Source organism: Netta rufina (assembly GCF_964035555.1).
Source record: "Netta rufina genome assembly, chromosome: 23".
Lineage (NCBI taxonomy): Eukaryota > Metazoa > Chordata > Aves > Anseriformes > Anatidae > Netta > Netta rufina.
This window is the reverse complement of record NC_140147.1, coordinates 7,253,008-7,274,388: the sequence shown is the minus strand read 5'-3', so window position 1 is coordinate 7,274,388 and position 21,381 is coordinate 7,253,008. Positions and strand designations below refer to the sequence as shown.

At 47.6% G+C, this 21,381-nt stretch overlaps 1 protein-coding gene across 1 annotated transcript in view; it reads right to left on the bottom strand.

Moving 5' to 3' along the window:
- Nucleotides 1–20,042, bottom strand: part of LUZP1 (leucine zipper protein 1) — a 48,371-nt gene extending 28,329 nt beyond the window's left edge. The window contains exon 1 of the mRNA XM_084300607.1: nt 19,886–20,042. The gene's annotated coding sequence lies outside the window, so the exon portion shown is untranslated. The remainder of the gene's footprint in view (nt 1–19,885) is intronic.
- Between the last annotated feature and the right edge of the window lie 1,339 nt (nt 20,043–21,381).

The following is a 21,381-nucleotide window of genomic DNA, read 5'->3' as shown; positions in this document are numbered from 1 at the left end:
GCTTGAGTTTGGCTGGGCGCATCTTATTCATCTTTGCAAATTGTTACCCAACTTCCTGGTGTTTTTACCCAACTTTCTCTTTGTTGGGATACCTCACTCCTGTGTTCCTGTCCCTGAATATCAACCAGCCTTCTTGGGCTCCTCTTCCATCCAGCATTTTGTCACTTGCTTGGTTCATTACCAAGCAGATCCCTGAAGAGGGCAAAGCCTGCTCTCCTGAAGTTCAGGGTAGCGAGCTTGCTGTGCTCTCTCCTTGCTGTTCTCAGGATTCTAAACTGCACCAATGTCATGGTCAGTGCAGCCAAGGCTGCCCTTGAGCTTCACATTCCCCACCAGCTCCTCCTTGTTGTCGGGGATGAATTTAAGTTGGGCTGCAGATTAAGCTGACTTACTGGCTGTAGTGGCCAGAATTCTTTTGTACCGCTCTTCAGGTGCTCTCCTGCTGACCCATGACCTCTTTCCAGGCTCTGGACATCTATCACTGACACTGGCATCAGACTGTGAAGAGCAGGATGGATTGAGGTTCCCCTCCCCTGGCAATCCTAGCTTAAAGCCCTTTTCACCAGCCTTGCAAGCCTATCACAGAACATGCTCTTTCCCATCTCTGACAGGTGAACCCCATCAGCCAGCAGACCAGGTTTCTCAAAGTGAGTCCCACGGTGTAAGTAGCTGAACCCCTGCCTGTGGGTTTTACCAGAATTCACTATTTAAATGACTCATTCTAGCTCTACCTTTCCCCATGGATTTGCCATTTGGGCTTTCTGGTTTTCCCCATCAAGTATCTGCATTTCCTAACGCTCTTCTGAATTTACATTATCAATTTTATTCTCCCCTATTTAGCACAGATTGTGTTCCAGTGCTCTTGCAAGCCATAGTTTTGGCCAAGCCATCTTGTTAGACATTTGTGAGAATTTAGTATTCAAGACATTTACTAGAGTATTTTTACAACTCCCAATTGCTATGCTCTTAAATTTATATTTTTCTGCACACTCGGTTTTGCTCATCATTATCTACAGCTTTATCTACGTTTCTTTAGCGGCATCATTGGATATAACCTTCCACTAGGACTATATTAACTTGCCTGCACAAAACACACAGTCATTTCACACCTGTGGGAATGGAGACAAAAAGCTTTTAGCTAGAAACACTTGTGCTAGCTGAAACTCTTTATGAATCGGGAGATAACCATCTTTCCTTTCAGGCACTGTAATTAAACAACTACTACTTCAGACCTGTACAGATAATTTCTGTCAGAAGTCCTTAGGAGCATGACAGTGTTCCTCTCCAAACACACAGAAGCATCTTACTCTACATTTCCTCTTCCTTGGTTTGATTGCTTGTTGGTAATGGAGTCCCACAAACATGGACATCCCCAACATGCTCATGTGGGAATGACTGTTGGCACCTACTCTCACTATCCTCTCCACTAAACCAGGATAGACATGTTGCCAGCTGTACGTCTGCTAAGTAGTAGAGGACTTTGTTATCTTGCACAAACACATTTGGCACTTAATCTATCTTTTTACTTATGCTTTGATACTGCAACAACACTCCCTCACTATGATTGGTGGAACCCAGGCCCCCCTTGGTGGCACTGCTCGTCTTTTATGTTACCAATCATACACCAAGTTTCAGCCTAAGCCAATCCTAAAGATGAATGAGAATTATTAATGCTTTGGCCTACAGCCATTTTTTCCATTTATTTCTTCTCTTGAAGCTGTAGGGGTTTGCAGTAGTCTCTGGAGAGCAGCTCTCATCACAACCAACAGAAAGTTCATAGCTTAAAACAGTTATAATTAGAGTCAAGAATCGCAATTTGCCCCATTGCAATTGGATTCCTCAGGGTCCTCCACACTGTCAGATGCACACAGGCTGAGTTCTGCATTCCACAGCTGATGAGTGGTCTAGTTTCAGGGGAGAGACAGAGTAGGGTTATTGTCCATGCTCCTGTGGATGGGACATATACCTGATACTCCTCCCTCCTCCACCTCTCCAAATACTTAGGTAAGCTTAGATCCTCCCTGTTCTATTTTCTGCTAAACCATTACTCAGAATACCCGTGGGAAGTGTATTTTTGCACTGATCACAATGCTGGGAGTGTTTGCGCACACCTGGGGAATGGGAGCCTTAGGCAACATAGGTCACCAGCATATGTAGTCAATAATGCTAGGAGCCCGATAGTCACTTCAGGCACAAGGACTGCCCTAGAGACATACATCAGCAAAAGCTGGGGATTCCTTTTAGCAGTCTGGCCAAACAGGTTAGGGGGGAAAATCGATTAGACCACACTGGCACATTTCCACCCGAAATGTAGGTTAGGTGTGTTAGTTGGAATCTGCCCTGTGTGCATAAGCATCTGTAGTTTTAATTAAAAGGTTTCTGGTGTTGTGTACGTATGCAAGGGAGTGTGAACATGTCATGCTCAAAGGTGGTAATGCTACTGACAATTCATGTCTGCATCACAGTTCAACATGATGAGAGCATCAGTGGGATTTTTCTTTCCTGCCCCAGGGTGGAGCAGGCTGGGAGAAGTCTAGCATGTCATTTTCCATTTCTAAAGCAAAATTTTTCCGTCATTTATGCAGAAAAAGGACACAGGGGTCACCAGTTGTAGCAGGTAAGGATATTGTGATCAGAGCCTTCAGTCAATTAAAGACAGAAGGAAAGAAAATGTTTCTAATTTGCTTTTGCTTTTTATGAGCTCCTTCTGGCACCCCGTTCTTGATCCCATGCAATGATATGTAGTTGTGGGAACAGGAGAAAAATACTCCAGAAAAAAAAAAAAAAAAAAAGTATTAAAAAAAGATATTCAGACTAAGTAAGAGCCAAAGTCCACTAAGACTGGAATGTCATTAATCCTGCACACCAGCTGCAGACATCTAACAACGTCCCAGTGCAGCTGAAGAGAGGCAGATGATGTGTTTGCTTACACAGTGGGGAGAAGGGCACCCTGGCCCCACTGAACAAAAAGGCAAAATGCCAAGTGTCTTTTAGGGATGTCTGCACTTTGGGGGATAAACTGTCTCAGAAACATCTGCATCTGCTAGGAGAGGAAATTCTAAAAGTCAGAACAAGCTAAACAATCTGGAAATGGTTTGAATATTGACTAATACAATGCTAGACTAGAGACATGAAATGAGACTACAGCCGAAAACAACCACAGCGACCACAGCATTCATGGAGACTAAAACAAAAATACCAAACAATATCTACAGCAAGTGTGGGAGACTGCAGCAGGCTCTGCAGATACAGGAGAGGATCTGGTACGTCACCAAGTCACATGGACCCTACACAGACACTCCAATCACCCACTGAATTCTTCTGTGCTGCTCTGCTCCCAGCATTGTAAGAGAATATCCTCTACACTGGGACCTGAGCTAGGAGGGCCAATCTGAAAGTAGCAGAGCATAAGGCCACCCCCAGTTGCTCAGAGTTAGCAGGTGCTTGGAGCAGTGCTGGGGTTTGAACAGCTGCCATTGCTTTACCATGCCCGGCATAGAATTTGCCTTTCTCTGCAAACCTGCCACTCTCCTTTGGCTCCACTTCCTGCTTGCCTTGCACTGAACACATTCACAAGTGAAGGCTCACTGAGACCAAGCTTGAACATTCAGTCATTAGGTATAGCATCTTCCTTCCAACAACATACAATGGTGGTTATCCCCCACAAGAATCAGAGCTCTACAGCTGGTGACGTCCCCTCACTGGAAACAGTGGAGCAAGAAATTACCTTTGCTCTGGAGCTACTGATCAGAAATGTGGCAATACCTTTAAAGCCTCTCAACATGCTGTTCCTATCTGCCAGGTATCAAAAAATGACTTGCACATGCAGCAGACAAGTTATCTCTTTTGAGAAGATCTTCATTTACCCTATATTTGAATCTAGCAACACTTTTTTGTGGGCGGGAGAGCTGGGGATCTCGTTACAGAGACCTTTCTGCCTTCAAAGTTTCAAGAAAAATGTCCCAAACTGCACTCAAATCAAAGCTGAGGAAGATACTCTTCTTTGACTCAGTGTCCCATGCTGCTACTTGTCCTCAGATTTTAGTGTTATATTTGATTTCACAAACACTATGTGGGCATCCCTCCAGCAAGTCACAAACTTGGCAGCACCCTGCAGACAGCATGGGAAAAACAGCCCTAGCTCAGTGCTTCCTTTATGATTTTTTTTTGCACACTGAAGTCGTCCACTTCCTTCACCCCTCCATCCTTCCCTCCTGCCTCAGCCAGGCTCAGCACTGCCAGGAATTTAGGGACTACAGATGCCACCATCACTTCTGCTCACCCCCATAACAAGTTCTGGCCTTGATGCCAGAGGTGCAGCCTGGAACTGAACCACCCACAGGCTAACTGAAAGCCACAGGATAAACACCCTAGGAGGGCCTCACACTCTCTCTGAAGTTTCCTAACTGTCTGCCAGCTTTTTTGTTTGTTTCTGTTGTCTACTTTGTACCCAGTTGTCATTGTTTTTAATCTATAATTCTTCAGCATTGCCCCTTTCAATGAAAGAGGCTCCTCAGGGATACTCTGGTATTTATGAAGACATCCGTTCAATGTTAATAGCAGTACAAAAAAACAGAGTATTAGAAAAATAATGTAAACCAGGAGGGAAAAACACTACTCAGACTCCAGTTCTGTAGGCTTCTGTCTCACCCATCTCAGAAATGCTGTGTGTAAGGATGCTGCCCAGGTTCAGCCCCTTCAGTCTGAAACAGGGGCAGCTGATGGGGAAGGAGGTATAAATGCAGAGCTATAAAATCTGGAGAGTAGCACAGAGAGGTGCTCTTTGCTGCTGTTTGTAGAACACAAATCAATGGGCATCACCTAGAATGACTGCTGATGACTCCATGTTCCTTTTCCTCTATCCCATCACTTCAGTCTCCCTCTCCCCGTTTCTTAAAGCTCTGTTTTCCCTAGACAGTTAGCATATGGTGAAATCTCTTATAAGATCTATCTTCCACCTCCTTCTTAGGAATCCATTTCTAGCCACTGCTGTGGAGACAGGACACAGGACAGGTAAACCCTTGCTCTGATCCAGTAGATCTCCTGCCATCTTCTTGGGCTCTTTTCCTGTCCTGCCCCAAACACCTATCTGGGTCAGACAGGGTCAGTCCTGCCCTAATGGCAGGAATAACATTGCACATCTGACGAGCACCATACCACAGATGGGCTACAGTACCCAAAAACATAAACCCAAGCAATTTATCATCCAGCAGCATCTACAGAGCTGGGAAAGGCATCCCTGCTACCATATGCCTAATAAGATCAATATCAAGTACTCCACATCATTTTATTCACTAGACATGGGCAACTTTAACCTTCACATTCTTCAGCATTATACCCTAGCCACGCGTGCAATGAAGTATCTCTGTTGGCATGCAAATTACAGGGTATTCCACATTTTTCCACACCTCACCTGATACAGGGTATACTCCACTCTCCTGAATGAGTAGGGGAAGCACATCCAAGCCAGCACCTTTGCAGAACCACTCCTTTAGTTGCTCTGAGCTTTTCTGGCCAAAAGGCTTGCTCAGCAATCCAGGTGTTTCCTTCCACACATCCTACAAACCCTGCAGAAAAACGGAGATCACTCCAGAAGCCCAGCAACATGTGGCAAGGAGCAAAACTTCAGCAGTGAGTACCCAGCTCAGCCACAGCAGCGCAGTGTTACAGGTAGCTATGATGCCACTGAAAATCAAAGTGGAGCGGGGCAGTCTTTTGGCATCCCTCCCAGCTCTCTTATGCTAGGAAATCCGACCTCAAGTTCCTACCCAGCCTTACCTTTTTAGAGGTTGAGGAAAGAGTCTGGCTAAGCTCTCTGCTTGATCAGTTCATCTCCTTGGACAGTACCTGCATTCCCAAAGTCTACCCTTTTGTAGCTATGCATTCAATATAGGAGTCCAGATACTCTCCCTAGATTTAAAATAAATAAATAAATAAATAAAAATAAAAATAAAAATAAAAATAAAAATAAAAATAAAAATAAAAATAAAAAAGGAGGGGGAGAGTGGAGGGAAGGAAAATAAAAAAAGAGTAATCAGCACTGTCAGATAATTGTTCATCTGATCCTCTGATCCCAGGCTACTGCCTAAGGCTGCCTAGATGAATGGCCCCTTAGAGATGCCACTGTTATGCTGTTGACCACAGAGAGTGCTTAAGTCTATCAGCACATTAGCCTTGCTTCAATCTGTTCTCTGGCCCCAAGTCCGACTAGTATGAAATGAGAACCCCTGTCTGATCAAACATTATCAGCCTCTGAACAGGACAGTCCCTGTTGGTGCTAACTCCTGAGTCATTCCCAGCAATGACTGCCCCTTTGGGTCTGGAAAGGTGTGGGCCAACCCATGCCAAAGATGACACAAGCATAAAGCAGCACTGATGACGGTGATCATGAGTGTCCTCTTAAGTACTAATAGGGAAAACCCTTCGTGAAAAGCTGAGACAAGTGTCTAACCAAGCTACACTTTGGGAAATGAGTCCTATCTTCTCTATACAATTTGCCCCGTGCTTCCTTTAAGTCTGTGCATGCAGGAACTAGTTCTGAGCATCCCTGGAAGGCACCACACAGACCCTCAAATTGATATTATAGCACAAGGAAATGAAACATGAACTGAGTTACAAAAGGAATATGGAACATATTGTTTTGAGTGCAATCACACAGCATGTGCAGGACTACCTGGGGATCAGGCCCAAGTCAGCACAGGTTCATGAAAGGCAAGTCCTGCCTTACCAAACTCATCTTCACCTATGACCAGGTGACCCACCTCGTGGATGAAAGGCTGTTGATGTAGTCTACCTAGACTTCAGCAAGGCCTTTGACACAGTCTCCCACAGTATTCTCCTGAAGAAGCTGGCAGCCCATTGCTTGGACAGGTACACGCTTTGCTGAGTTGAAGACTGACTGGGCAGGCAGGCCCAGACAGTGGTAGTGAATGGAGTTAAGTCCAACTGGCATCCCATTACAAGTGGTGTTCCCCACAAGTCAGTGTTGAAGCTTATTCTCTTTAATATCTTTACTGAGGACTCGAATGAGGGAATTGAGTGCACCCTCAATAAGTTTGCAGATGACACCAAGTTGGGGGGAAACGTCGATCTGCCAGAGAGTAGGAAGGCCCTGGAGAGGGACCTGGACAGGTTGGGTCAATGGGCAGAGGCCAAGGGATGAGGTTCTATATGGCTAAGTGCCAGGTCCTGCACTTTGGTCACAACAACCCCATGCAGCACTACAGGCCTCGGGCAGGGTGGCTGTAAAGCTGTGCAGAGAAAAAGGATCTGGGACTGTTGGTTGATGCTCATCTGAACATGAGCCAGCAGTGTGCCCAAGTGGCCAAGAAGGCCAACAGCATCCTGGCTTGTGTCAGGAATAGTGCAGCCAGCAGGACTGTGGAGGTGATTGTCCCTCTGTGCTCAGCTTTAGTGAGGTCACACCTTGAGTGCTGTGTTCAGTTTTGGTCTCCACACTACAAGAAGGACATCAAGGCCCTGGAGCCTTGTCCAGAGAAAGGCTAAACTGCTGAAGGGCCTGGAACACAAGTCCTGCGAGGAGCAGCTAAGGGTACTGGGGTTGTTTAATCTGGAGAATAGGAGACTGAGGGGAGACCTCATTGCCCTCTACAACTTCCTGAAAGGAGGTTGTGGTGAGATGGGTTTCAGCCTCTTCTCGCAGGTAACCAGTGATGGGACAGAGGCAAATAGCCTCAAATTGTGCCAGGGAAGGTTTAGGTTGAAAACGAGGAGAAATTTCTTCTCAGGAAGAGTAGTCAGGCATTGGAAAAGGTTGCCCAGAAAGGTGGTGGAGTCACCGTCCCTGGGGGTGTTTAAAGAAAGGTTGGATGCAGTGCTTAGGGACGTGGTTTAGTGGGTGACATTGGTAGTAGGGGGATGGTTGGACCAGATGACCGTGGAGGTCTTTTCCGACCTTAATGATTCTGTGATTCTACAAAGTGATCATTCAGATTCAAAGATAGGTCTAGATTTTCATTTTTCCTTGATCTTTACTAATAGCTGTTTAATTCAATAACCTTCAATAATCCTTAACAGATATCTGGAATTAAACAGTCTGTTTAAATTCAGTACACACACATACTTGTGTGAGTGTTGAGAAAGACCACAGGTATATCTTTGAGAACCACCCATGTGTCCTCCTGCAATATCCCCAGAGCTAGATGCAACTACAGGCCAGAATAATTTTTAAAGAAAGCAGAATGACAACACAGCAAATTATTTATGGGAAAAAGATTACGGTCAATTTTAACTGCTCCTTTGTAGGCCCACCTTTATAAATCATTAACACTTTTATCCACCAAAGAAGAAGAACATTCCCTATATTAAACACGATCATCAGAATCCCAAAATACAGTAAAAGTTTTACCTCAGGTCCCTGTGAAGCTGCTGTTACTGTGCGGATCCCTCTTTGGGGCACACCACCATCTTCCTGGCTAGCTTGCAAGAAGCTTGCCCTAGCCTGGGTGGCATCTGATGCAGCCTCGCTGGTATAAATTCAATACTTGCCCTGCCTAGTGCAGATCCAGAACATACCGTTGCTGGCACCATTTCAGAACACTGCATTAGGATGTCTGGACAGCAGCACTTCTGCAGTCCTACTCAGTATCCTGCCCCGACATGCAATTGCAGCCAAAATGCATGGGGCTGGACTAAGGCTCAATTAGTAAGAGTACAGTGGTGAAAGGGTGCCTTGAAGAAACCAGTGAGGATGAACTAGGTTACAGGTGCAGTGGCTGTTACTCTCAGAGCAAACTAAGGTTTATGCTTGATTTGAACTGTAAACTTCCTGTGGTAAGGTTGTCTTTACCTACAGCACAGTGCACACACACATGCCAACTGTGGCAAAACTGCATCAGCTCACACATGTGTATGAGCCCAGCAGCACCAGAAACACTAAAGATTTTGAACAAGCATTTGTTAGAGCAGATAGAGACAAGCAGCACTCCTCAGCTCAGTGAGGAACACCAGGGGTGAACATTGCTACTATGAAGAGAGGAGAAGGAAGTGGTCCACCATTTGAAACCCCTCTGGCATGAAGGCTAGCCAGTTTAGGCTATGACTCTGCAGAATCACCTGTTCCAGCAGTATCCTTCAGCTGTTCAAAGGGAATCCTTCAGCAAAGTGAGAAGAGCTCTCTGCAGCGCCACCTCCCATCTGCTCTTTTTGCAATTCATAAAATCCACTTTGAAGGAAAATCTTGGATGTCAATATACCAAGACTCCATCACCTGATTAGGGCTTCTTTCAGAAGCACTTTCTGGGTGGCAGTGCTCCCAGCAAGACCTTCTCCATGCCATCCAGACACAGCACAACAGCAGCAGGCAAGACGAGGCATGACCAGCCACCACGAAGCCCAGCTGCTCCACTGAGCAGAAGCAGCAGATACCTCGCCCACCTGCAGGCACTGACTCAGACATGCAGCAAAGCAGTGATTCCTCCCTGAAGTCATCTGAACTAGGTGGACCTCAGACAAAGCATTTCACAACTTGTGAACAAAGTCTGATTGGTTAACACACTCATAATCTCCAAATCCTTCTTGGTCTCCCAAGTCAAACTCCTGGGAACCCTGTCCTCTAGTTGTATCACAAACATTGACTATGAGCTGGGACTTGCTTATAACAGACCTTTCTCTCCCAAAAACTCCCAGCCTGCAGCTTTAGAATATATCATTTTTGTTTACTGGCAAATGCAAAGTCAAAGGAGGTATTCAGTAGTTTACGTCACTCTGTTAAATGTGATTTATGCAACGAAGACAGCTGGGTAGACTGGAAGACCCTAACAGGAGTCTTTTGTATTCAATTTATTTCTGAAGATACCCTCAGGTAACAAAAACAATAATAATAACTTTTACAAACAGTTGACAGTCTGGATCTTTTTAAGGAGCTTTTTTATGCCTCTGTGAGAGCATACTCATAGCCATGGAGACAAACACATTAACCTCAAAACTGACATTCAAAGACTAATAAGACAGTGCGATGCTGTCTGCCTCACACTGCAAAGAACTCAGAAGAAAATACAGCACATGTACAAACCAAGCAGAGCAGCATTTCTGCAGGTGTGCTGGTATTTTTCCAAAGCAGCTCTTCTGCTGTGGGCATTGGTACCCAACACGTTTCCTATAATGTTAGGAGTCCCTGCCCCTCGTTGGAAGAGACACCTGCTGCAGCATGACATCCCACAGGCAGCCATGGAAAGGGAAAATCAGGAATGCAGTCCAGCTGCCACAGAACAGTGCAGGCAGCCAGGCCACGAGCCAGCCATACACCCTCTTGTCACCCTCCACAGACAACAGGAAGGCTCCAAAAGAAGCTGCCAGGATGATACAAGGCAATCAGGCCATTGAAAATGGCCAGCTCAAAATAAATCCTGGATGAATTCACGGACAGAACGTTTTCACCTGTAGGCTGAGTGTTGCAAAAGACTGATGGGTGTTTCATACAAGGCACGTTGCACCAGAGGCTGGGAAAACTGTCAAAAGAAGTGAGGGTCTTACTGTACTAGAAGGCAAAGACCAAACATGTTCACTGTGCTACAGCCTCTTTGCTGGTCTGAGAACAATGAGGTAAAAGGCTTGATGCTCTACCTGACTTTGAGGTCTGAGTTCTGATGACTGGACAAGGGATTCAGCAGCTGCTGTTGGGATTCTCCTTAATGTAGAAGAGGGCCAAAGGGCCACCTGATCCCTCTATCCAGAAAGGGATCTGAGTTGTTATCCTCCATAGCTTGCAGAAAGTGTTTCCTTTGACTAGGATTGCCACTGACTCTACAAAAGAAAAGCTGTAACTGCACAGTGGAAAGATGCTCCTTAATGTCCAGCTGCCTCCCTCAGCAAGCAGCTTAAAAGCTGTTTGTGGGTCAGAAGTGCAGGCCAGGATTTCCAGCAGAAGGTGCTGAGTGGTACTTCTTCCACAGGACCGAATACACTATTAACTTTGAAGTTCACCAAGCTCCTATGAGCCTCATGTCCACGAGGCCAAAGCTGAGAGGGTTCAAGATGCCTAAACAATTCAATACTACTACGGAAAAACTTTGTTTCAAATTCTCAGTTTCATGCTGATAGAAAACCTACAATCTAGATATAGCTTACTGGTAAGAAAGAAGCAGTGCTCAGGCACCCTGCATTTACATTTTTAAAGTCCACTGGCATCTGATGGACAATGGACAACAGGCACTCTGTACAGAAGATGGACAAATTCTGTTGTTCCTGAAGCACACGTGCTCCTGCAAGCATTACACAGGATGCTAATGAGGCTTAATGTCAAGCATTAATTTATCTGAACCCACTACTAAATGAAGATCAGAGCCAAGAGAAGATACATGCCTTTTTGACATGGCATTTAAGAAGTGGAGAGTGAAAAATTAAATGTAAGCCACAAATGGCAGCAGAGGGTCTCCCTCTAGCACTTTTCCAGGGCATGGCTGGCTAACCTCACTCACTTGTGTTGTTATTTTTGTGTCTTTTTCCCCCTTGTACTCTCTGGACTGAAGGAAGGAAGGATGTTTCAGAGGAAGGAAGAACAGGCTTGGCTGTGCTGAGACAGGACCACACAGCTTCCTGCCCAGTGCTGTTCCTTTCTACCAAGGAGGGAAGAAATGGGAAATCTACATATTGTGTCTCATGTAGGTTGCCACTAAGGTGATGAACTTAATTCCAAGTACCACAGAGCTTAGTCCAGCTCCTGCTCCAAAGGGGGCTGCATCAAAAGGTGCAGCAAGTTGTCCAGGTCTCCATCAAGTTGCGAAAATCTTCAAGGACTGGGACACCACAACCCCTGGGACCCTGTCCTATGTTTGACCAATCTCCATTCCTTGTCTCTCATCCTTTCACTGCACACCACTGACATGAGCTCAACCATTTCTTCTCCACAACCCACACCAGGAGGAAGGGGATCAGACACTCCATCTCGCCTCTTCCAGGAACCTCACTTCCTCACCTCCCACACCAAGTCCTCGAGCTCCCCAGCTGTATCAGCAACACTCCCTGACTGGACACTTCAGACCCAGGACATGACTCTTCAGACACCATCTCGCCAGCACTGAGCAGAGAACAACCGTCCTTCTCTGCCTGTCAGCTGTGCTGTTGCTCATGCAGCCCAGCACACGCTCAGCCCTCACAACTGCACTGCCCAGGCTTTACTGACTCCTGTCCAGGGGCTCTTTTGCAGACAGCCTGTGTGCCCCTGCCAGCTTACACACAGCACAGACAGGTTCAGAGGGAAGGACCATGCTGAGCCACACACACTCCAGCAGTCACAGCAGCCACCAAAGGCATGCAGGACAGAGATCTCAAGCCTTTCCAGTGAAACAAGCTTGAACCATAGACAATGGAGGCAAAACTGAAAGGTGAATGGTATGGATCTGTGGGTAGTGGCTTGGGAGCAAGTTCCTGTTTCCCTAAGACAGCTAGGGAAAGGGTGCTGCAGGACAGGGCTGGCTGCCACCACTGCTCTGGGGGATGTGGGGAAGATGACCCAGGCTCAAGGAGCATTGTGCTGCAGCCAAGGTGCCTTGCTGCTGATGCTGGGAGGACCTGTTGTCCCACCCCGGAGACAACCCATTCCCAATGACAGCAAGGCTTTCCAGGACTACAGAACAGCCAAAGCAGACAACAGGGTATGACTGTTTTTTTCTGCACACAGCAGTAGCTATTTTACCATGCCTGTGCCTAAAGCCAACCTTACATCTATCCCTAACCCAGCTGTCTGGAGCTCACCTTTGCTGTCTGCACTCTGCAGCATCCGAAGAGCTCAGCTTTCAGTTACTGCAGGAGAATGGTCCCCCCTGCCTCCCCAGCAGGTTATAGCATTGCTTCTGCATTCACCTTCAAAAACTCAGTTTCATAGCTTTTCCAAATCACTGATGATCATTTTGCACTCACTCTCTCCTGCACAGCATCTCTGACAATTTGTTTCAGATAAAAAGAAATGCCCTGTTCCAAACTGTGCCAGTCATTACTCTGCTCAATGCAAAAAAAAAAACAAAAACACAACTACTTAAATGCAACATCAAAAGAATTTAAGAGCTTCTACAGATACTGTATCACATTCTATAGCCAAATCTCAGAGAAACTTCAACATCCACATGTTATATAGGATACCTTTACGTTAAGACTTCAACAGCACATTCAACAACACTAAAAACAATCCCAAACAATAGATATACAGGATGTGATACAAACAATAGAGTGAGAAGCTCCATTAGGATTTCCCCACTGCTCTCAGTTAAAATTCTTACCACAATGCAGTACTAATAGTTACTTATCATCATACAGGAATCGTTGTTCTCCAGTAAAAACAAACGTATTTCCAAATGATTCACACTACCTGAGGAATTAATGTTTTTTTTCAGCTCTGTTCCAGATCCTAGGTCAGGAATCTCCTTTCTATTCTGGTAAATTCCACCAAGATATCACATGTAACAACAAGTTCTTGAAACAGTTTCATCAGATTTTCCCTTTAAGGTAACCCACCGCACTCCCAGGTGAGGCACAGACACCTCAAAGGCACAAGCAGCTGAAAGTACTGCAGCGGAATCAGATGATCAGCATAAGCTTAGAGCTTCTGCAGCCTCCTTTCAGCTTTAGAAACGTAGCCTGTGATTTTCAAAGTCACCCAGCAGGGAAGCCACAATCCAGTGCAGTAGTTTAAAGCCCGGATAACACATATAAAAGCAATTTATATAAAAACAATTTTGAGAGCAAATATGAAAACAAAATCTGACAGATGCTGCTTCAACATGTAACGAGGTTGCAGCACTGCAGCAAAATCTGTCATTCCCAGCTGTATAATGTTGCGCTGCATGCAGGCACAATGTGAAAGAGCTGACAATGCCAAGGAGTGCTACACTGCTGCAGAACCGTGAACAGTTTTACCCTTTTGCAAGCATCTGGATTGCATACTATAACAGAGCAAAATGTGTTAAGTGAAATAGCTGAGGTAAAGACAAATGGGTAAAGAGCTGCTTGAGCTTATGTTCATTTTAGCTAGTCATGTAGAAAGGCATGTTTTCAGCTTAGGATGAAGCTACCATCTAGAGTACAGATAAAATGCCCAGAGACTGAAACACAAACTTGAAAACTATTGACACAGGTGATATTGACACACAGTGTCAATGTTTTCTTGCTAGCCTCTATTCCACCTTTCCTACTATGGCACTTGTATTTCCAATTCAGCGCACTTGCTGCTGCCTACTCCTGTACCATTATATGCAAGTGCTGGGCTGACCTGCACATTGTCCGTGGGTTCCCAGAGCAGGAGAGGTGCCGTGCTGCAGCCATGGGAGCCTCCCTCAGCTGCCTGGCAGGATGACTGCTATGCTGTGACACAGGTTGGGTAACCCTCTCACATCACCTCCTACAGAAGCAGAAGCTTTTCTCTCCTACTGTGCAGCCTGACACATAAGCCTCAAGCTTCAGGGGCTTTGTAATATTAACCACCAAAGTTCATTCTTAACCAGGGCTAAGAAAGCCTCAGTTCTCATTTCCTCCTCCTGCTGCTCTGCTCTTTCAGAGACAGGCAGCACACACTCAAGGATCTGTCTGGTCTCATCCACAATGGTGTTTGCAGGGTGTCTGAAAGAAATCTGTTCCTTTCCTTCTGAGCAAGCGATCACAAATCCAACAAAGAAACAAGGGCTTTCACTGCAAAAAGTCATATTTATATTCACCAACCACCTCTCAGAGAACCATCAAGTTTGCAATTTAAAATTGCAAACCTCAAAAATGGCTAGGTGAACGAGTCAATTTGAAACTAAGTGAGGTCTAATACCCGGGTTATATAGGAGGTCAAACTATGACTTCATCTGTGATTTAAAAACCAATTAGCTAGGTAAATTCAGAACTATGTTTACACTCAGTGGCCAGTACACACAGAACAGATAAAAATCAAAGCCTACACTTTCCCTTCATGACATGAAGGAGGCAAAACCACCACACATTCCTCCCCAAGCCAGGGCAGATTGCGAGAGGGTGGTGAGGGAGCACAGGTCCTTTCCATCCCAGAGCACTGCATGTGAGAAGCAGGACTTGCCTGCAGCACCAGGCAGCCAGCCTGCTTCTGCCTTGAAGGGAGGAATGAGGGCTGTCACTGAGCACAGCCATGCTGCGGACTCCCAGCTCCCTGAGGCTGGGCAGCACTGGGAGAAGGCAGCACAGAACGGCCGGTGTCAAGTCACAGTGGGACGGGGAGCAGCAGAGGGAAGCCTTCCCCTTGCACAAGATACATGCTCTGGCACACAGGGCCAAAATTGTTTGGACTTAACTACAGTAACTTTTCCACTATAGTGCTCTAAATGTGAAGTCTGCACTACTGATGCTCAAGTGTGGACAGCACTTTATGTGAGCTGCAGCTTCCCAGACACAGAGTGTCCAAAGTCACCACAAAAGCAAAGTGATGGTGCAGATGCAAACAGGGGCATGCACGTGGCAATACTTAATACAAACAGGGAACATTAACATTGCAAAACTGATCTCACAGTGTGGATCAGAACAGATCCTCACACTGATGATTCAGTCATTTTTAGACAGGCCTGTCCTGTGCCTGGCACTACTTGTGCCTTCTACGCCCATGCTGCCCCGCTCCAGCCATACAAGTGTCCTTGGCTAGGACAGAAGTACGTAGGGTTAAAGGGGCTTGGGGGCAGCTAATTAACTTTCACCAGATCCACTGTACACTGCACCAGCTGGGGGAGAACTGGAAAGAGCACCCAGAGGAGAAAGCTGCCAGAGGAAGGGGAAAGGCAAACCCACCTCCTTCAACCACCATGCCCACCTGCACTGACCTAGCATTTCCCCAAACTGTGACTGGAGAAAATGTAAAAATCCCATTGTCTCCTCCAAGTTACAGCAGCGAGCATCAGCTCCCATTTGTTTGTCACACAGAAACAAACTTAGCAGCTGATGTCTCCCTATATTTTATAGCAGTGTATTTTGGCAACCTTGTTCCTAAGCAAATGCTCCATTTCATTCCCTGGGCTACTGGTATGGATCCTAATGGGTTCCACTGCTGGCACAACTCATCCAGCTCTCACTGCTACAGACACAATACTCACGGCAAAAAGCTGCATAGCAGGCTGAGTATCATATTTAAACTAATTTAAACTTTCTAAAAATCCTCCATCTTTTCAACCCTTCATTATAACAGTGCATTCAACTTTCTGTATCATGTTTCTACGAGAATCTCAAAAGTTCAGTAACATAAACACTAGATTTGCTGTACAACCCCTATGAGCAAGCACCAAAATAGTCTCAGCAATGTTTTACCAAGAAGGAAATAGAAACTGCTTGTGTATGGTGTTTGTGCTCCTGTGTCTACTGCCAGTGCACTTAGGTGCAACAAACAGCCTTGCCTATCTTACTCCACCCTGCTTGAGGGTTAAAGAACATAGAACTGAACTGTGCCTTACAACCCCTTATCTGTTGAGATGAGGGCCCCTACAGGGAAACATCGCTGTCAAAACCTACAGAGACACAAAAAGGGTAAGACCTAAGCTGGCACATTTTGTTGGCTAAAATTCAATGCCATACTTCATGCACTCTAATTTTCAGGCTGCTGAGACAACACAACTCCCACCAACTCCACTGGAACAGTACACACAGGTATCAGTCGCTCATGGGTTTTTCCATCAAAATGAATCTGTCACTAACTCCAAGTCCCCAAATCTAGACATATGACTGACCATCCAGTGTCTGCAATAGTTGACCTCAGTCACCAGATGGAGAAGTCTGCCTTTGGCTGTTCACCCAGGCAAGCAGCTGAGTCTGGGATAAGTGCAGTGAATCCCACACCTTTGGTGACCACTGACAGTAGAAGAGATCAAGTTAAAGTACTCAAAAACCTCAAAAAACATAGACTGTGAAAAACAAAGGGAATAATAGTATCAAAAGGTGAAGCAGAGCACCAGAGATGGAAGAAGTAATTGCAAGCAACACTTGCTCATCAGCTGTCACCAAGTATTTCAAAATGCGTGCTTTCTGTATCACATACACAAATCCAAATGTAACCTAAGAAAAAAGACCTTACAATGGTTTTAGACAAGTGCTCTCCTTCCAATATGTTTTAAGAGTTCCCATGACTTGCATTGCAGTAGTTAGTGCAAAACATGCTGCCGCTCCTGATCATCATGTCAATCTTCCAAAGCAAATGGTGTCCTAAACAAGAGTATTTGCTTCATTTGAGCTTAATATTTGCATCAAAATTGTTCCATTTTGTGATTTGGCTCAGTTACACCAACCAGACTTTTTGAAAAACTTCTGAAAATAATAAGGCATGTCTCATTTGTTTCCTTGCTGACCGCTGCCCTTGGTGGGAAGGAATGGCTTCACAGAGGATGAGCACAATCTCAGAGTACCTGTGTACAATACTAGGGTTAGATCATGCTCAAAGATTTAATCACCAGCTCATCCGAAAGAACAAAATAACTTGGCCTAAATTGTTAGTAAGGCACACTGTTATTTTTGTTTTGTTTTTAATTACCATCTCTGGTCACAGCCAGATGTGAGAGTACTCTTTATGCAAGAAGATCTATTTTTGTCTACGTTTACTAACTTATGTTAAATACATAAACTCAGTAGCTTATTTGCAGTTGGGCCAAATTTTCAGAGCACAGAGAAAGCCAGAGGAGCTAGTGAAGAGACTATGTTGCCATAACATATTTTGTCTTCCTATAAAGTAGAAATCTGACAGCTTGCCCTTAACTGGAATAAGAAAGTTTTACCATTTAAAGGATTAAGGGAAAGCTGAGGCTGAAGGGCCACTGGGACCAGAACAAAGGCAGGGAAGTTAGTTACCAAGGACCTGCCTACTCTTAAGTTATTCTATGCTTCTATATCTCCTTATCCTGATTTACTCCTGCCCTCAGGAATTTTTAGCCACATGTCCAAAAAAACACAGCAAACAGTTTTGCAAGCTTTCCTCCACTTCCAGGGCCTGGCCTGTTAGAGGGGGCTTAGGTGACCCAACCAGCCCCAGCTGCCAGGGCACAACCCCAGACAGGGGCTGTGCTCACCACAGCTGAGCAGGGTTCTGCTTCGCAGCCCTACGCATGGCCAGTGCTCCCCAGGGCCTTTTGGAGCCTTCTGGGAGCCCGTCCAGCTCAACAGCTTGGCAGGCAGCAAACACAGGAAGAGAGAGCAGATCCTTTTCTGCTGTATGAGCAAGCTTAATCAGTACTGGGAAGAGTTTGAGTACTGGAGCCAGTGCAGCCATCCTTACTGCTGTGGATCCAACACAATAGAGGAATTATGCTTCTGCAAGTACCACCGATGTGAAATGGCCATGTAGCACACTGCGCCTACTGAAACACATTGACTGGCCACAGGCTTTTATTAACTAACCAAAGCACATAATTGTTGGTTTTGTGCTCACACATGCAGTAGAAATGCAGAGGAATACTGTCCCTCTTCATTATCCAGTAGGCAAGGAAATACGTCTCTGCCACAAGACTGTAGGCATATGCTAAGTAACTGCATTTTATCTAAAGCTTGAATGCCGAAGAAAACTCCAGGGTTGTAAAATATTTCCCCTTTTACTATCGTCACTATGCATTGTCGCTTAGGAGAGATTCCGCCCAGGAAGCTCTCAGTTCAGCTAGAGACTTGATAAGAAACAACCTCAATGCATGCTGCAATTGCAAGCACTATTTTCAGTGACTTTGTGGAGAATTTTAATAGCATTTATGCACCTATTAAAATCTAATCCAACTGCACCTAATCAGAAGGTGCTGACTAGTTGGTATGGTCACTTTAACTTGGGTTTGATTGGTTTAAAGGCTTCAAGTGTAGCATTAGAAAATAAAATGCAAATTTGCAATGAAAGCATGGTCATCAAAGACAACCACCAAAGGTCCGCTACTTCACTTGCTCTACATACCAACAACTTGTGACACCTGGCAAAGCCAATTGCAGTATTTGAGTAAATTTAAGAGGAGAAAAAGGAGATTTTGTGATGTTAAATAAATGAATTCCCTCAAGACAAGGCAGCAAAGAAGGCTTAACCTGATTAACAAAGGCAGAGAGCATCAGAGAAGCTCACACATAACAGGGAGAACATTATTCATCATAAATAAGAGTGGATGGGCTGGGAAAAAAATCAGATAAATAAATAGCTGACAGGAAAGCAAGTAGATAGTTGCAGAAAGAAAGAAAAAAAAAAAAAAAAAAGCTGATGGCTATTCACAGGAACCCCATGCCTTAAGTGTGTAGAAACCTCAAGAAGGTCAACTACATGATAATCGTAGGACAGAACCCTACACCGAGTGTTTGACGTGCATTAGGCATTTAGTTATCTCCAAACCGTCGGTGAATTTCTGCGCGCCTTTGCAGAGTACCCGCAGCGCTCCAGCCTGGCATAAAGGCCGTGTGCCTTCCGGCCGGCCGCGCCGCGACCCCGCGGCCAGCCCCGGGCCCCGCTCCGTGCCCGCCGCCGGGTAAACGGCCGGTCCGGGAGCTCGGGAGATTCCTCGGAGGCGACCGAGCACAGCCCGAGCCGCCCGAGGGCGGCTCCCACCGGTGGCGGGGCAGCCCCGTGGGGCGCCGCACCGCTCTCGCCGAGCTCCCCGGAGCGACTGCCGCGGGCCGCGGGCGCGGGGCCAGTGCCGGAGCCCGCCAGGCCCCGGCGCGGCGGGGCAGGCCCGGCCTGGCCGCTCCCGGCAGCGCGGCCTCGCCGCGGTCGGGGTCTCGCCGCCGCCACGCCGCGGGCACCCCGGTCCCGCGGCACCCGCCCGGCGCGGGCGGCTGCAAGGCGGTCTGCCGGCAGCGCAGACAAAGCGGATGCCTCGAATTCCTCCCCACCCCGCCGGTCGGGCGGAGGCGGCGGCGTCGCGGGGCTCCGGACGGGGCCGCGGCACCCGCCCGCCCGCGGCCCTCCGCGGCGCCCACCTCTGCCTACCTGGGCGGCGGCAGCGCCCGCGCTCGGCCTCCGCCCGCGGCGCGCTCGGTCCGCTCGGGCAGCCGCCGGGCCGACCCGGGCCGGGGCAGCCGCGCCACGACTCGGGCAGCCGCAGCCCGCGGGGCTCGGGCTCGGGCTGCGGGTCCGGCCGCTGACAATGAGAGGCGGGCCGCGGCACCGGGCGGCGCCTGGCGTCACCGCGGGGGGAGCGGGGCCGGCAGGGCGAGGGGCGGGAGCGCGGCGCTGCCGGGCGGGGCGGGGCGGGGGTCCTGGGCCTCGGCCCCGCTCCTGCTCCGTGCTGCCCGGCCCGGCCGCGGCACCGCCTCGCGGCGCCCTCCGCCGGCGCCTGGGCCCAGGTCCTCCGGTTTCCTTCGCTTTCCCCGTGGTTGGGAGAAGCCGCTGAGGGAGCTTCGGCCATTTTGGGGGAAAGCCGGGCGTGGGGCTGCCGGGTCGGGCCTGGCCTCGCGCAGCCGGGCGGCCCTGCGCCTGCCGAGCCCTGCTGCCCGCCCGGCCGGTCCCGGGGCCGCGGCCGGAGCTGCCTTTATCTGAGTGCCCCCGCTGGAGCAGGTGGATGTGGCCTGGAGGAGGCTGCGGCCCACGGAGAGCCCCCGCAGGAGCAGGCCCCGGGCCAGAGCCGCAGCCCTTGGAGAGGAGCCCACGCAGGAGCAGGGGTTCTGGGGGGAGCTGCTGCCTGTGGGGGACCCGTGCTGGAGCAGTTTGCTTCTGGGGGATGGACCCCGTCGTACGGAGCCATGTGGAAGCAGTTCTTGAAGAGTTGCTGCCTGTGGGCAGCCCCCACAGGATCAGTTCGGGAAGGACGGCATCCCGTGGGAGGGGCCCCACGGGGAGCAGGGGCAGAGAGTGACCGAGAAGGAGCGGTGGAGAGGAAGTGCTGTAGACTGACCACAGCTCCCATTCCCTGTTCTCTTGCGCTGCACAGGGGGAGGACATAGAACATGGTTGATGGTGTGAAGATATTTTAGTTTCTCACTGCTCTAGCTTGTTAGTAATGGGCAATAAAATACCTTAATCTCCCTATGCTGAGACTGCTTGACACGTGAGGATAATTGTTGAGTGATTTCCCTGTCCTTATCTCAACCCTTGAGGCCTTTTCATCTTATTTTCTTCCCCTTTCCCTTTGAGGAGGGGGAGTGAGAGAGCAGTTGTGGTGGAGCTCAGCTGCCCAGATGAGTAAAACCACCACAGGTATGTGCAACCAAAAGATGTTAAGATGGAGCTGGAGACAAGAGACCTTCCAGCACCAAATGGGAAAAGCTGCTCAAAGTATTTTTCTGCTATTAAGCAAAACCCCAGGACTAGTGTAATGCAGAGCTTTTCCTAGAGGGTGGTGTGGTGATGGACACTGAGAGTGCTAGCTATCCATGCCTTTGTATAGCATTGGGCTAAACTGCCCAGCTGGGTCAAAGGAGGATCGGGTCAGCAGCTGGTGAGTGCTTCCAGCCCACAGGCAGACTTGAAAGTCTTATAATGCATTG